General features: G+C 49.7%; 1 long non-coding RNA gene across 2 annotated transcripts; it reads left to right on the top strand.

Annotated features, from left to right (window-relative positions):
• Window positions 1–2,166: 2,166 nt before the first annotated feature.
• On the top strand, window positions 2,167–7,413 carry LOC138685754 (uncharacterized). Of its 2 annotated transcripts, XR_011325203.1 has the most exons (4): window positions 2,167–2,351; window positions 6,011–6,100; window positions 6,625–6,668; window positions 6,968–7,413. It is a non-coding gene; the product is annotated as an uncharacterized lncRNA (long non-coding RNA). The 2 variants fall into 2 exon arrangements; XR_011325202.1 differs by having other exon boundaries at window positions 6,625–7,413.
• The last annotated feature ends 9,739 nt before the right edge of the window (window positions 7,414–17,152 follow it).

Here is a 17,152-nt window from a genome sequence, read left to right as displayed (position 1 = left end):
TCCGGCGGACCGGGAGCCTGCCGCGGCGGCCGCTTCGCAGCTTCCCGTCCCGCCAGCCCCGGGCGGCCAGCGGGCAGGAAGCACCCCCCGCCACCGCCACCGCCGGAGGGGATCGCTCGCCTCACCCGCGGTCCCGGCGCTCGCCCGCTGCCGCCGAGAGCCACGCCCTGCGCGCCACCGACGCCACGCTGCTCCCGGGGACCGCGCATGCGCCGGAGGGGCCGGAGCCGGCGAGCGAACGCCGGGCTGCGCCACGCGCAGGACGGCGCATGCGCCCGGGAGGCGCGGCCGCACGGCTGGTCGGGGAGCGGGCGCAGCGGGAAGCCCGCGGAAAACCACGCGAAACCGGCAACGCTCCTGGGTCTGACCTGGTCGGACTCCGGGAGCCGCGGCGGCAGCGAGGACTACGCCGCGCCCGAGAGCCACGCTGCCGCCCGGCCGCCGAGTCCGCGAAAACTACAGCTCCCGGCATGCCCCGGGAGGCAGCCCGCCCTGCTGCCGGACCCCGAGGGGACGCCGCTTCCGTTTCCGCCCACCCCCACGCCGGCGCAGCCGCAGTCCCCGCCGAGCCCCCTGCGCCGCTCCGGACGGCTCCAGCGCGCTCCCGCCGCCGCCGCCGCCCCGGCACGCCGCGGCCCCCCCCGCCCGGCTCCAGCTTCGGGCAGCGCCCGCCGCCGCCGCCCCGGCACGCCGCGGCCCCCCCCGCCCGGCTCCAGCTTCGGGCAGGGCACGGCGCGGCCCCCCCCGCCCGGCTCCAGCTTCGGGCAGCCCTCGCCGCCGCCGCCGCCCCGTGCGTCCGACACGGACCCCGCCGTCCTCCTCGGGGCTTTCCCCGGGACCCGTCGGGGTAATGCGCAGCCCTACCACGGGGCCCGGCCCCCCCCCGCCCACGTGCTCCCAGCCCCCCTGTGAGCCCCCAGCCCCCCCCGCCTCGGCACCGGCGGCCCCCACCTCCCCCGGGCCACCCCCGCCTCCGACGTTCGCGGTCCGAGGGGCGCCCGGCCCCGCTCACCTTCTCCCGAGGGGCAGCCGCACCCCGGCCGCCGCTCCGCTCCTGCCTGGGCTCCCACCGGCCCCGCCCCGGCCCCTCCCCCGGCAGCCCCCCCTGGCCAGGGAGGGGCCGTCCCCATCAGCCTCACTGCCCGCACCTGCGGCTCCTCCAGCCCCGGCCCGCAGCTGTGGTACCCAAATCCGGAACAAAACTCCTCAACACCAATGTGACCTTAAGCAGCAGGCACTTCCCTGATTGAATGAAAGATGTCAAGAGTCATCTGAGTTGGAAGAGGTGTTAACTGGGGTCAAAATACAGATTTTAATACCCCTCTTATTTTAGTTCTAAGACTTGGCCATTGCCAGGTATCATCTTTTCCATTTACCCAGGTCCACCAGCGAGGCCACAAGGGAGATTTCTTCCAGAGAGAGAATAGAGTTATTAAGTCTAAAGTCCACGATTTGCCTTTCTGCTTCATGAAAAGGTGAGTGGATCATATATCATCACTACTCACCCAAACAGTTAATGTTATAAACGCTCGTGACAAATTGGAGGAGCCAATTTGTATTGAATAAAAAATCGAATTTATTAGCAAGCGATAAGAGAGCAAAACAGCACTGGGCGGCCGGGGAGGCAATGCTCCGCCACAGGCCCGCAACTTTATGTTAGCGTTACATTCCTTATATACATTTCATGTACCCCCTTTCTTGTAAGTCTCCGCCTTGTCCTGCTTCTTCTTTCCTCATTTGTGCAGGTCTGTTACTATGTAGATTCGGTAAATTTTCTCAAGGATGAGTATCCTTTGATGTAGAATGTCTTTTGATGTGGAGAAATACAGTCTTTGTTAATTGCAGCTGTTGTCCTTCCTCTCCTTATCTAGTAAGTTATAGCCATTGCTTTCCTCCCCCTTATCTAGTAAGTTATAGCCTTTGCTTTCCTCCCGTGACCTTCACGCATCACTTAAGCAAGTTTTTGTTAATTACACAAGGCATATGTTAACTCTCAATATGTCTCTTCCCCCTTCTCGATTTCATGAACAAAGTTAACCCGTTCATTACAGTTAACCCTAAACTTTTCACCTGTCCTTTAATACAGTCAACTCCAAGCTAAATTTTTTCCGTTATTAAGAGGGGACCAAAGATCATGTAAAATATATTATACTTTCTACAAATACATCCCCATCTTAGAGCTTTAGCTACTAGAGAAAGTCTTTGGAGTTTGGGGTCAGAAGAGCTGCAAGTATAAACCTTCATTCAGCTCTGTTTAGGATGTGTGATTTTTCTCTGGTTGTCTAAACCAGTCTAAATTTCCATAGATGGTCCCGACTCTGGGTGGCTCGAACAAGGATCCTGGAACTCCAGTAAATTCTAAACAGCGTTTTATGTTTCAAATATGATCCAAAGTTCCTTTTTGCACTTGTCTCTACGGTTTTGGCAACTGACAGCCCCAAGGGCTGCTTGTACAAGTTTCTCCCGAAGGGCGATTAAATGAATTCTTTTGTCCATGAGGTGGATGGTTTGGTAATGTTATAATTCACAACGCTATAATTCCTTCTTCCAAATTAAAAAAAAAAATTGCCTTTTAAATCCATCCCATTTAATTTGCTAAAATGATTCTCATTGTTCTGCATCTTTTCTCAAGTTTTGGTTAAATTCAATGTCAGTATTCTCCACGGAACTAGATTTTCATCTGACTTTGGAATCGGAAGGCAGGCTGTTACTGAGGTTAAATTTTGTGTCTTTACAAAACTTTGAATCAGTTACAAAACTAGATTATTTTTTTTTTTAATCCAAATTACAAAAACGGTTAATCTCAAGATTAATAGCTCAAACAATAATTGTTTCATTTTGTTTATCTCATGTTTAGAACCCCTCAAAAAAAATGCATACGCCCTCTAAACACACAAAAAGATTATTGCCCTCGACAATATTCCTAATAGCAACCCCAATATTATCAACTTTACACAGCTGTTTTCCCAAACAGATAACGTGAAACTTACTTATAGATTTTCAGTTTGAAAGGGCCAGTTTCTTTAGACTTCCGGTTTCTTGTTGGTGCTTTCTTTATTCTTGAATAATGAAGCCAAGGTTCTTCTCCCAGACCTTTACTGCTGTAAGCGTTGTTAAAATGACTCGATACGGTCCTTTCCACTTCTCGGTGATTTTATATATATTCAATCTCCTGGTTGGAAGGGATGCGCTGCTACGTCCAATTCTAAGGGTCCAGCTGTGGAGACATACTGACAAAGTTCTTGAAAAGAATCGCTTAAAGAAATCATAACACCTTTTAAAAACATTATCTCCAAAGGCACTCAAGATACTCAGAACACAGGACTCTTGATATGGTCTTTCATACAACATTTCATAATGACTTAAATTTTCTTTCTCTTCTGGCTATACTCTGATTCTTAATAGAGCCGTGGGTAATGCTTTAACCCATGTGAGGAGTGAGGTTTCCTGGCAAATTTTACTCAACTGTTGCTTAAGGGTATAGTTCATTCTTTCTCTCTCTCTCTCTTCCCCCACCCCCCCCCCCCCCCGCCCCCACTTGCTTGTGGTCTATGTGGGGTGTGATAGTCTCAATCTATAGATAATAATTTGCTCAACTTGTCTCATAATCTTTGCTATAAAATGAGAGCCATTGTCAGATGACATTCCTACAGGCACCCCACATTTTGGTATTATCTCTTTGAGCAAGACTTTGAGTACTTCCCTTGCTTTGTTGGTGCGACAAGGGAAAGCCTCGGGCCACCCAGTAAAGATATCAACTAAAACTAGGATAGATCCTTCTTTTCAAGGCAATTCTATACAATCAATTTGCTAATATTCTCCTAAAAAAATTTCCCTATTTAAGAATCCCAAAAATGATCTTATTACTGATTCGGGGATATTTTTATATATAAATTTCACATCCGCTTCTAATTGTTTAAACAATCTTTGACATATTTCACTTTCTGTTCCCCAGTATACTTTGTGATGTTCAGCTCGGGCAATTTCTCTTATTATCGTGGGTGGGACTATTCTTTGACCTGTCGGTGTTACAGCCTATCCTGTTTCATTTTGTTAGCCTGCAATCTAATAATTAATTCTTCATCTTTTTCGTTATAATTTGGAGTTTCTTTAGGCAATTTTATACTTTTCTCTGGAACTAGTGCTAGGATGCCTTTTTCCGCAGCTTCTTTAGCAGCTTTATCAGCCAGTCGGTTACCTGCGTTAGGACCGGTCTTACCTAACTGATGTGCTTTACAGTGCATTATCGTGACTGCTGTTGGTTTTTGAATGGTTTCTAACAATTTCGGTATTTGTTCTGCGTGCTGAATGGTGGTTCCTTGTGCAGATAACGGTCCTCTTTCTCTCCGTATCGCTCCACGTGCACGTACTACTCCAAAAGCGTACTTTGAGTCTGTCCAAGTGTTGACTCGCTTTCCTTGACTTAGTTCCAGAGCTCGAATAAGAGCTATCAATTCAGCCTTTTGGGCAGATATCGTCGAAGGCAAAGTTGGCAACGCAATTACCTCCTCGGTAGTTACTGTCTGTCTTGATAAACGTTTTCCTTCACAGATGGAACCGCTTCCGTCGGCATATAGTTCCCAATCCGTTTCTTCTAGCGGCACATCTCAGAGATCCCGTCAGCTGGAGTAAACTCTTTCGATTGTCTGCAAGCAGTCACGTTCCAGCTCTCCTTTAACTTGATCAGTTGTTGAAAACGCAACAGGGTTAACGGCGGTAGTAGTTTTTAGGTAAACATCATCTTGTTCCAGCGACGCCACTTGGTATTTCAGCATTCTGCTAGGGGATAACCAATGCCCCCCTTTCTGTTTTAGCACAACAGTTATCATATGGGAAACGTACAGTAATCCTTTGTCCTCAGGTGAACTTACGAGCTTCCTGGATCAGTAGCACAGTTGCAGCGACGGCTCTCGGACGACCAGAGCATCCCAGACTCACATTACCTAATCGCTTCGAGAAGTAGGCCACGGCTCGCCCACTTGGCCCTAAATACTGGGCCAGGATACCCAGAGCTATACCTCTTCTTTCACGAGCAAAAAGTTCAAGTGTCTTTGTGAGATCTGGCAGGCCTAGGGCTGGCACCCCTATTACAGCCTGTTTCCATTCTTGGAAAGTAGCTTTCTCGGCATCGGTCCAATCCATTGTTTGAGGTTTTGAGCTGCTCCTGTAAAGGTCAGGCCAGCAAGCCACAATTTATAATCTACAGGTGACACCACTCAACCATTCCCGGAAATGCTCGTCATTCATTTTTTTGGTCTTAGGTTCGGGGAGACGACAAATTGCCTCTTTTCTCTCAGTTCCCAATTGTCTCTGTCCTTTTAGGATTTTAAAACTCATTTAAATAAGTTTCTTCTTTCTGGGTTATTTGGTTTTTTTTCTTTTGACACTCGATATCCACCGATTCCCAAAAAGTTCAAAAAGTCAATAGTTAACTTTGTGCATTGTTCTTCCGTCTCAGCTACAATTAACAGATCGTCCATATATTTCAGCAAGATTGCTTGATTATTTTCTTTCTTCCAAATCTCTAATTCTCGTGCCAATTGATTTCCAAACACGGCAAGACTATTCTTAAAGCCTTGAGGCAAGACTGTCCACGTATATTGTGGTTTTTCTCCCAGTCTCAGGATTTTCCCATTCCAAAGCAAAAACCTCTTGACTGTTGGGATCCAAGGGAATACGGAAAAAGGCATCTTTTCCGTCTAACACTGTGAACCATTCTTGTTTCTCCGTTAGGGTTGTTAACAAAGTATAAGGATTTGCTACTACCGGATGAATATCTTGTACTATTTGATTTATTGCTCTGAGGAGGTCTTGAACTCATCTATCATCTTTTTCATTAGCCTTTTAACAGGCAAGATCGGGGTGTTATATCTGGATTCACATTCTATTAACAATTTGTATCTTAAAAATTTTTGCATTACCATTACTAACCCTTTCCGACTTTCCGGTTTTAGGGGGTATTGTTTAATTCTTACCGGATTCGATCCTGGCTTTAAATCAATTCTCACAGGTTCTGCTTTTTGGATTTACCAGGAACTTCCCAGTCCAGACGATTGGAATTACAGCATTAGACTTTGACTGGTATAACCTTCTGCTGTCGGTAACCGTCCTGCTAACAACAAAGCCACTGCTTCGATACGTTTAGTTTCTGGAATTAAAATTTTAATCTCTCCATTTTTAAATTTAATTTCTGCCTCCAAGTTCTCAAATAGATCCCTCCTTAACAGGAGTTTAGGAGAATTTGGCACATACAAAAACTGCTGAGTGACCCGTTGCTTTTCCTAATTTCATTGTGAAAGACTTAAAGAAGGGTCTAGTTTCTCGTTCACTTGTTGCACCGACACCACCAATTTCTTCAAAACTTAACTCTCCCTCTAAGGTATTTAAAACTGAAAAGGTGACTCTAGTGTCAATTCAAATTCAATTTTCTGTCTCTCCCAGTTTAGCTGTAACCAGAGGTTCTGCTGGGAGACTCCCCTCCGGTCCCCGTCAGATACGTTCACTTAAAAAGAACAAATCTACATATGGCACTTTATTCCATTTACTCTCTCTCCTACAAAACAACAGGAACTGCAATATAGTATTGCAACTCAAAGTTCTGTTTGTTTACCATTTTTCCTGCAGTTCACCCCAACGTGCCAATAAACGTCCCAACGGTGATGTTTTTGGTATCTTTTCATCAGCAGTTCTACTTCCTGCACTCTTATTCTTAAACGATTTTGCTAATGCCATTATACTTGTATACATTCAAATACCAAATACCAAACAAATGCAAATGACAATTGTCCCAAATAATACACAAAGTCCAACCCAGCAATAGCTTTCGCTTATGACTTACGGGCAGACGCCTAGGCTTCCGCTGCAGACGGGTACCCTCCAAGCCCCAACCCTGCGAAGCTTTCGCCGCGCCTCACGGGCAGGCTTTCCAAACCAATTCCAAAGAAGCAGCGCCTTACCTTTTTTCCAGGGAACGCTGCGAGGAGCTTTGCGAGTCGAGGGTGATGGTTCTCCCCGAGAATACCTCGGTGCCGGCCGGAGTTCGATCGACGCTCGATCTCGTCCGGTCTCACTCGCAAGGTCCCATCTGGGTCGCCAAAACCGTTACCGAAATCCGGAATAAAACTCCTTAACACCAACGTGAAGTTAAGAAGCAGGCACTTTGTTTATCGCGGCGCTGGGGACACGGGGGATCGCTCCTCCAAAGGCGTGTCCCGCTTAGTATCAAAATCCATCAGTTTTTACAGACTTTTCTTGTCAGGTCATTGTTACCTAAGCTCCTTCCGTAAAAATGCATACTCTGCTCGTTCTTAAATTTAACCTTTATAATGATCGGTCCTTTGATTATATAACCTTATCAATATTCTTATTTAAAAACAATCATCGGTCAGTTACACTTAGCTCTGCTGACTGGAATCTTCGATACTCAAATCGAGATGGGAAAGGTAAGGGCGTGTCCACGACGGTTTCCTTAGTTTCCTGAAACAGAACGTAGAAAAACCAGTAACTTCCTGGTGAGGTTTCTAGGGTTAGCTATTTCAAACTTTAACAATATTAAGGTTCCTAGAGTCACACGTAACACAGTTCCTAAAGTCTCTATGGCTACGTTTCAAACTTAACGATCCTATACGTTATGCTTCACAATTTTACTTCTTAATCAAACCTAACTCTTCTATGGGATTAAATTTTGATTTCTTTACCAGAATATTTGCAACAGCTGGAGCCCAGCAGGAACGGGGGGGGGGGGGGGGGGTGTGCACGGCCCGACCCCCCCCAGCACCTCACCTCCTCCTCCCCTGGGCTCCCTCACGGCCCCTCGCCTCGTGCAAAGGGAGCGCAAACGCAGCCCGGAGGGCAAAGGGGACGGGCGGCCAGCGTTTATTCAGTCAGTCGCGTGCCTATCGAGTCCTGCCAGCGAGTCTGCTCCGGGTCTCGGGGCGCCCCCCGGCGCTCCCTCTGCCCCTCGGGCACCTCTGATAGCCTATTCCCATACATTCTGTATGGCACATCTAAATATTGGGATGGTTTTAATATTTTGTACCAGCTGTGGAAACTGGTTTGCTGCTAGGTGACTGCAAAAGTGAGATTTGGTAAATAATTATTAGAAATCTTATAGTAACACTACGATTGAAACAATAGACAGAAGTATAGCCAAGCAATTAACTAGCAGAGGTAGGTACTCCTAAGTTTTGCAGTTCTTTGCTCTTGTGACTAGATGTTCCTGTACGCTAGATGAGAACAATGCTGAAACTGACCACAGGTGATTGAAACTGCGTTAAGCTTCAAGATCAAAGAACAAGGACAAGAATAAAGACTTCAGGGACAGCCAGCAAGAACTTCCAATGGGTCGGTGGTTGCAAAAGCAGCCCTTCGTCTCAAATGGATCCTTCACTGCGCGTGATCGGATGTAGGCAGTACTACGATAATCGGTTGCCATCGTTTTTACGTATATGTATACTAATCTGATTAACATGCAATTAGTTATTCTGTATAACCTGTTTGTGCTAAAGCTGTGGCATGCACGCTAGGTGCAACTATCCCCCGTGCATCCAGCGCTGCAATGAAGAATGCCTGCTTTCCAAAACTCCAAAACGAGTCTTAGGGAGTTTCTTCGACCGGCTTTTCAGTATCAGGGGTACAAGGGAGGAAAGGAAAAAAAAAAAAAAAAGGCAGCGGTGTGGGAAAGAGAGGGGCCCAGGGGAGGGGCAGGGAGGGACCAGAACGCGGAAGAGGGGAGACAGGGCCCCGAGGGCCCGGGGCTCGCCACAGCTCTTGTTCTTGGCACTGCCAGGAGAATTTGCCAGTTCAGACGCTTCTTTCTGCTCCTCTCCCGCTCCCCTCCTCTTCTGTAACTCCGGCGGCGCGGCCGTCCTCCCCCTAGGAGAACACGCGTCTCATAGGTCTTGCAAGACGAGGCCTCCTAGGCACGGAGCCTTGCTCGCTCGCACGCTACGTGGCCGTACCGCACCGTCGGTGCTGCGTACGGACCCTGCGGTGCACGTCGGCGGTCTGACCTGCTGCGGACTACGAAGAGGGATCCTTCCACACGCGGAGAGGCAGGCTCTCTCTTGCCTGCAGCGGGAGGCAGCTGCTGGCCGGCCAGCCTTCCATTTCTTCTTCTCTACCTTTCTGTGGCCTCTCCAGCTTCAGCCGCAGCAGCTCCTGCCCGCAGCCGGTAAGCGCCCCGCCTGTCCCTTTGTGCTCCCGCGCCGCGAGGAGAGGGAGGCCAGGCAGAGGCAGCCCGTGCAAGCTTTCCTCTCCGGCGGCGTTTCCTCACCGGGAGGAAGCAACGAGCGCGGCGGCACCTGCCGCCGGTGCCGCACTGCCGTTACCGTCGGACGGCAGGTGCAGGACAGCGGCAGCCCCGCGCCCTCGCAGCCTCCGAGCTGCAGTACCGAACATTGGCCGCGAGGTGGCAGCGGCGAGCGCTTGGCACAAGGCGCCGGCGCGCATGGGCGGCAGCCCAGCTGCAGTACCGAAGTCTGTTCAATAGGTGGCGGAAGAGAGCGCTGGCGAAACGCGCCGCCACCGCGCATGCGCGGCTCCGAGCTGCTGCCCGCGTTTTGGTTGCCAGGCGACAGCAGGAGGGCGGCAAAAGGCGCCACCGCGCATGCGCGGCTCCCGACCGCCAGGGCCGCGTTTTGGTTGCCAGGCGACAGCAGGCGCGCCGTAAACCGCGCCGCCGCGCATGCGCGATTGCCGAGGCGCCGTGTCGCGCTTTGGTTGCCAGGCAACAGTGGCCAGTGTCGTAAACGCGCCAGCGCACATGCGCCGTTGCCGAGCAGCCGTAACGCGTTTTCGTTACTAGGCAACAGCGGGAGCGCCGTAAACTGGGCCGCCGCGCATGCGCCCTTGCCGAGGCGTTGTGTCGCGCTTCGGTTGCCAGGCAACAGCGGCCAGCGCCGTAAAAGTCGAACCACGCATGCGCAGTTGCCCATCTGCCGTAACGAGTTTTGGCTGCTAGGCAACAGGAGGAGCGCCGTACACCGCGCCGCCGCCCACACGCCCTTGCCGAGGCGCCGTGTCGCAACTCGGTTGCCAGGCAACAGCGGCGACCGCCGTAAACGGCACAGCGCGCATGCGCCCCTGCCGACATGCCGTAACGCCTCCCGGCTGCCCGGCAACAGCTGGAGCCCGCCGCGCATGCGCCCCTCCCCAACGCCAGTTCCCACCTTCGGTCACCGGGCAGCAGCATCCGCATCCCCGTAACCATCCTCTTCTGAGCAGCAGCTGGATGAGGGATGACTGACAGCTCAGCCCAGTAGAGACCAGCCACAGGCGGCAACTACTTACTGGGGGCACAGGGCTTACATTGCCCTGCCCTTTCCCCACTCGCAGCCCGGGCAGTCACCTCCATCGCCCCCGTTCCAAAAAGCACCCGACTGGCTGGAGCGTTTACAGCAGTCAAGTGCAAACAACAGACAACTCGGGTGGTCGCTTCTGTCCCTGCCCCCCCACCCCATTATCTAGACAGGAGAAGCAGCACAGGGACCTGCAAACGGCAGGGGGGAGGGGGGGGTGGTCCCCTGGAGCAAGCCCCAGGGACTGCTGTATCCCTCTGCATGTGGCATCAGGGTTGCGGGAGTGAAAGCAGCCAGTCAACAGCTGCTGGCGAGAGATTTAAAAAAAAAAAAAAAACCATAACGCCTGGTTCAGGTGACAGCCTGAAGGCAGGCCACAAGAGACCCAAAGCTGCTCTGTGCCAGAGGGGCAGCTCTGTCCAGCAGGAAACGCCGCGTCCCAGCGCACCAGATGCCAGCGGCCCACCTGCAAGCGAGCGATACCCTGGCGACCCTGGGGCTCACTTGGGGTGGGCGCACCTTTCCTCACCTCTGTGCTATCGGAACTCTGCTCTCCTAATCCTGCACGCACACAAGGCTTCTTGTGCGGGGCTTGTCTCGGATCGAAGACACGCTGCACGGTGTTACTTACCGCCCCGCCCTCCGGCGTGCAAAGTAATCAGACCTGAAGCAGGGAAAGCAAAGAGGCGTGTCGGGATATTAGTAGTCCTCAGCAGATGACCGTAGAGCCCTCGAGGTTCCATCTTTGCTCCCTACAGGAGCGTGGCTCCGCACTCCTTGCCGCTCCCGCCAGCGAGCGTCACAATTGCCCTTTGCTGCCTGCAACACGCAGTACCTGCACGGCCCCAGTACTACTGCCGCTTACAGAGCGAGAGGCGCTCGCTATAAAGCGGCAATGAAGAACAAGGACGGCCCGTCAAGATGGCAGGAGGAACATAGAGAGCCTCCAGCATTAGCCAGGCAGGGCTTGCAACTCACCTCGTGTCGCGAGCCGGCAACGAAGCCCCACGCGACCGCTCACTCGCTCCCCCGCCCCCAGTGGGTCGGGGAGACAATCGGAAGGGCGAAAGTGAGAAAACTTGTAGCTTGAAACGAAAACAGTTTAATCATTAAAAAGAAACAACAACTTGTAAGGAAAAGAAGAACAAAAATGACGGAGAATGGGGCGCAGGCAGCATGCCAGGGGTCTGGAGCCTGACAGATGATGGGGGGGGGGTGGAATATGGAGGAGGGAAAGGAAGCGGTGGCGGGGGGGGGCAGGAGACAGGAGAGCAGGGGATGCGGGGGGAAACAACTCGCGTGGGTTAAAAACTCGCATGGGTGAAGGGGGCGGGCTGCAGCAGCGGGGGGCATACGGGGGAGAAACACACGCCGGCGGGAGGGTAGGTGAGGGTACAAAGGTGCATGGGGGGACACGGGTGGGGATGACCTACCCCAGGGAGTCCACCCAGGATGATCCACAGCAGGTAACTCACCTGGGATAACCCGCAACAGAGAATCCACACCAGATCATCCACACTGGGAGGACCCCCAGCAATGCCCCTCAAACTGCCTGTGCTTCACCCCCAATCTTCCCCAAACTGGGGAGTTTTTTGCTTTTTCAAAATACTCAGTTTGGGGTGTGTTTCAGTGCTTTTCCACAACATAAAGAGGGGTGATCTTTTGGTTGTGGTTTTGTGCATGCAAATGGGGTGGGTTTTTCGCTTTCCAGCTGCACAAAAATCCAGGCGGATTTGGCTTTCCCAGGAGTCCCAAAGTCGTTTGGTTTTTTCCGTTGCAGACCCAGAATCAGAGGGTTTGGGGTTGTCCTGGTTTCGGCTGGAATAAAGTTCATTTTCTTCTGAGTAGCTGGTACAGGGCCATTTTGGAGTTAGGATGAGAATAATGTTGACAACACACCGATGCTGTAGTTGTTGCTAAGCAGTGTTTATACTAAGTCAAGGACCTTCCAGCTTCTCGTACCGCCCTGCCAGCAGAGGCTGGGGGTGCACAAGAAGAGTCGCTGAGCTAAAGCAGGATTCCAGGTAAACAGGTCAGCTCGAAATACACCACCTCCTTTAAAAGTTAAGAGCGATTTGAACACTTAAAATCAGCATTTAGGCTTATTGATACCATTTTGAACACCTTCTTAGCATACAAGTAAACACTCTTGCCGGTGTCGGAAAACGTCTCCTCCCTTCCTTACAGCACTGCTGCAGGGAGATAACCCTGGGAGGCTGCGGGACGAGGTCGTACACAATCAGAATCTAGGCTTACGGATCCACCGCAACAGCTACAGCCCACGCGCTCGTGCTGCTGCTTTGCATCTTGCTTGTTTGGTGAATAAAGCTGAAAGTGAAGTGGAAAACTTCAAAGAGCAAAATGAAAAATAAAGAATAAATCTCAATAATTCACTTTACACTAAAAAGGTGTGCCCACATTTATATACACCCAATAAAAATACTTATACTATAAAAGTATTTGATTTTCCTTTTCCATTACCTTAACTTGCACAGCTCTGAATTCATACCATTAAATTATCTCTCTCCAAAGTACACAGTTATACTGTGACTAGGGGTTTCTCTGTGTGTTACCTAATGAGGAGGGACAACCTGGCCAGCTGAGCTGCCCAAGAGAGGTGCTACTGAACTGCCAGGGAAACGCACCATTGAAAGCCAGACAGAAAGAAATTACTTCAGAGCACTCCGTCAAAACATCAGGAAAAAAAAACCCGTAACATTCAGTTGCCTCTCTTTTTAAACATTTAGAAAAATACCTAACTGCTTGCATACACCTAACAAATCATATACTACAGCTATTTGGCAGTTGCAGTTTAAACAATGCAAGTCAGTTTGTAAAATCCCCAGTGCTGCAATACCTCAGGCTACCAAAAAGGACTGGCGGGTTTCCTAATGCTTTTGGCAGTACTGAAGCATGCAGAGCAACACGTTTTCATGTTATCTCGACTGTTACAACTGAGAAACCAAAGACCAGTGATGCCATCAACTTTAGGAAGATGGGCGGTGCTTGGGTCTTTGGAAGGAAGTTGACTTTTTTTTTTCTTCCTTGTTTTAAAGAGAGTGAAAAGTCTTGTTACTGATGACTTCTACTGTCAAGTCGATCACCTCTGAAGAGCCACTCTGATGGGAAGTTCATAAAACAAAATTTCTTTGAGAGAGAAAGACTTCCATTTTGGAAAATCTCTTTCCAACTGAAGTCAAAATTACACACTGTAGGTTAAAGGAAATAAATACATTACTGAAGCAGTAACTCATCAAAAACACCTCAGGACTCACTGTCACTAGTTACAAGGCTGCTAACGCTTCCTGGGAAAGCCTGGAAAACACACAGATGCGACGCTCATTTGTCCTGTTTTGTCCACCTCTCTTCTTTGACCTTGATCGCTTTTAGTACAGATGCTAATTATCTCAGTAACGTTTTTGAGTACTACTATATTTTAAAAAACTCACTGACTGTAAAAGCAAGATATTTTAAAAAACTCATTGACTGTTACAGCATAAAGGTTTTATCATGAAAACAAAGTCTGTTTCTTCTGAACAGCTGAACTCTTATGAACAGTTTCTTCCCTCTTTTAGTACAAAATTATTTTCACAGTATCATTTACTAGCAAGCACGCAGCAACAGAAGATTATGCTTTCAGGAAGAGAAAATAAACTGAGGGAAGTAAACTTTGTATAGGTGTAACATGCTCCGGAACAGAACTTATTTTTAGCATTTGTGTTAAAATATTTCACGTAAAAAAAAGTAGAAGGAGAGTTGGCGCACTCTCAACGTTAAAGTCCATACCGCAAGTACCTTTGGAAAAATGCAGACACACATCGTAGGCGTACCTTGTACTTGCAGGCCACTACGGAATCCTTCCATCTGTCTCGTACCGTCACGGCAGAAGAAAGGGCAACCACGGCGAAACGGTGCCAGCTGACATCCAGCTGAGAGAAGAAAAAAAAACATTAGCACAAAGCTGGGTAGGAATCCAAAGCTGCCCTTTTTTTTTTTTTGTGAAGGTTTGTGAAGACAGTACGACTGAGCGGAGGAAAAAGTATTTTTGCGTCATCTTCGGTACAGTTGTTGACACAGGCCACTAGCGCTTTTGCATTTTTCAGACAACCGTGCCTTTTTTTTTTCTTCCCTTTCTTTTTTGACTCATTGGCAACTTTACTTTCACTAGAACTCACTTTCCTCGATACACGCAGGTGACAGACATGGAGACCTACATACATTTTCTCAAGCCTTAGTATAGCCGAGGCTTCATCACCCTACACGTCCCAAGTTCAGCATTTTTGCTAAAGAGCACAGCAACACATCTGTCCTTGTGAACTGCCTCGTTGCAAAAAAGGAATCTTTTTTTCCAGGCCGTTGCTCCAAACGGTCAAGATCTTTTAAAACCGCAGGTGTGCCACCAAACCCGCTCAGGGTCCCTCCTAGCTTTTGACCGCCCTGAGATTTAACAGGCACACGCTCCATTCCGTCTTCCAACAGCAAAAATACGTTAACGCTCTCGGACCCAGAGCGCAACCCTACGGATGTCCACACACACACCCTGCCGTTTTGATGAGGAACCACCGAGCACCCCTGCGAGCACAGCTGCACGTGCCAGATCGGTTTCCGCTCCGCCACGAGTTACCGGTTTCCGTGAACGTAGTTTCTGACGCTTTAAACCGAAAACCGTATCTCGACGCTTCGCCACAGTAGAAACGACCCATCGCTAGAACGCTACAAAAACACAGTAACACCAATTGCAAACCCACAGCAGCAACAGCTCCAGAAATATTTAGACCAGGAACAAGGGAGAAAAATAAAACAGCTTCATCTCACGCACAGGGGAGCGGCAGGCAGAGAAAAGGGTCGGCATTCTGAGCCCTTACAGAAACGGGCATTCTCCTTCCATTTCTCAGCCCGTCCATGAAGGTCTAAATACCACAACGCTACTACGGCAACGGCGAGAGTAGGGAACAGCAGCCCTGCCGCTGGACTTGCCATTGACCCATGCTATTTTCGTAGCAGGACGCGTGCGCAGAGGGAAACAGTTTGCCACACACAACCCTGAACTTCCTGAGAATTTACGTTTACCAAAAAAAGCCATTTGGAACATATTGCCAAACAACATTCGGCAATAAAGCTTTGATGCGTTTGACACACGCAAGTTTCTGGTCACTTGCTATTTGCTTCCTGTTGCTGCTGCTGTTCTTTCTTCAGAAATTCTACTTGTAGCCAAGTTATTCACTACTGGTTCACGCATTTGCCTTCCTGGTATTACCAGCACGTTCACAGAGGCAAGTAACTTAATTGCTCTTCTACAATTATCCAAACGACAATTACAGCCATGAAAGAGAAGGAGAGGTCAGGCAGCAGAAGAGCTCTGCAGGCTGGCACCAGTCAATACTGCACTCTCTAAAATCAAACAACAACAAAACAAAACCGTGACCTTGTAGCCTTCTTTTTTTTTTTTTTCCCCCTTCTTCTTTCAGAGCTCATCCCTGCCTCAGCATTTTGTCTTGTCAGAGCATGAAGCGCAGGTGATCCGTACCCTGACGACTTCTGCGTGTGATGAATGCCTGTTCAGAAATAGTCCAGATCTGCAAGACTGGTGTCATTTTTATGGTTTTAATCATCATAACTCAAATTTTATTTACTCACACATTTGTGAGGAAACTAATTAACTTTTAGACACCGCCTCTCCTTTTTTGGGGGGGTGGGTGGGTGGAAGTGTGTTAGAGACTGAAAAACATTACGATTCAGAGCTCCCAACCACGAGGGAGTGGTGGAAAAATCAACGAAAGCAAAGACCAACAGCAGCAACATCAACTGAAAGTTGGCTTTCATTCCGATCACGTACTTAAGCGACTCTCCAAGTCTATGCCTCGGTCCTAGGAATGACTAGGCCCTTTTTGGAAGGACAAATTTTTTCCACTTAAAAGTCCTAGACTGAAGACTCCGCTGAACGGAATGGGGATTGTCCCACGGGACAACATGCCATCAACACTCTTAATGGGGAAGGAAAAAAAAAAAAAAAACCAAATAAAAATCAAGTTTAAGTACCAGTTCCCATCATGTTTCACTCATTACATTTCTACTGGCATCTAGGTGCTCAAAAATGAACTACAGGGACACCACATATTCCTAAAAATTCAGTTATACATAAAAAAGTAAAAGGCTATTTCCAACTTACCCATAAAATCAGTAGGAACAGAGAGAAGAGAAACACTCGACCCTGAAGAAGCTAACAGGCAGCTCTGAATTTACCAGACAGGAAATTTCATTCTTTCCCCTGAAACAAAAACACATCAAGGGACCAGTTCAGGAACAGGGCACGATCTGTTAACAGCAATTTTTCCATCACCTTTTCTGCACTAGCAGCAAATTTGCCTTCTCTGTGGGTTTAACGTGGAGCATCTGTAGTGCCCTCGAACTCGCAAGGGTTTCTCTCTGCTCCCCCCCCAGCCCGATACGTGCGATTACCTCAGCAGCAAGCGGAATTGACCACGCAGGATTTTCTTCGTGTGACACGGAAGGTGACACTGGGAGAAGAGGAGACAAAGAAATGAACCTGCTTATCACACCCAGCCAACGGTGAAAAGACAGGGGAGGATTCTGCCGGAAGGGCTCTGCACCCCAGGAGCTCCCACCGGCCGGTTTCTCTCCCCTTTGCCCGGTACCGAGGGGACGACGACACCTCGCCCGCGCCCCCTCGCGGGGGGGGCTGCCCCAGGAGAGACGGGGGACCCCCACCTCGCTTCTGCCCGCGGGAACGGACCGGGAGAGACCCTCCACGCAGAGAGAGGAGCGTGGCGTGGATTGCATCCCCGACGGAAGAGGCCGGCCTCTCCGCTGGCAGAAGGACAACTCACCTCCCT

The sequence above is a fragment of the Haliaeetus albicilla genome, chromosome 6 (genome assembly GCF_947461875.1).
Source record: "Haliaeetus albicilla chromosome 6, bHalAlb1.1, whole genome shotgun sequence".
Taxonomy (NCBI): Eukaryota; Metazoa; Chordata; class Aves; order Accipitriformes; family Accipitridae; genus Haliaeetus; species Haliaeetus albicilla.
This window is presented reverse-complemented; position numbering and strand designations above follow the sequence as displayed.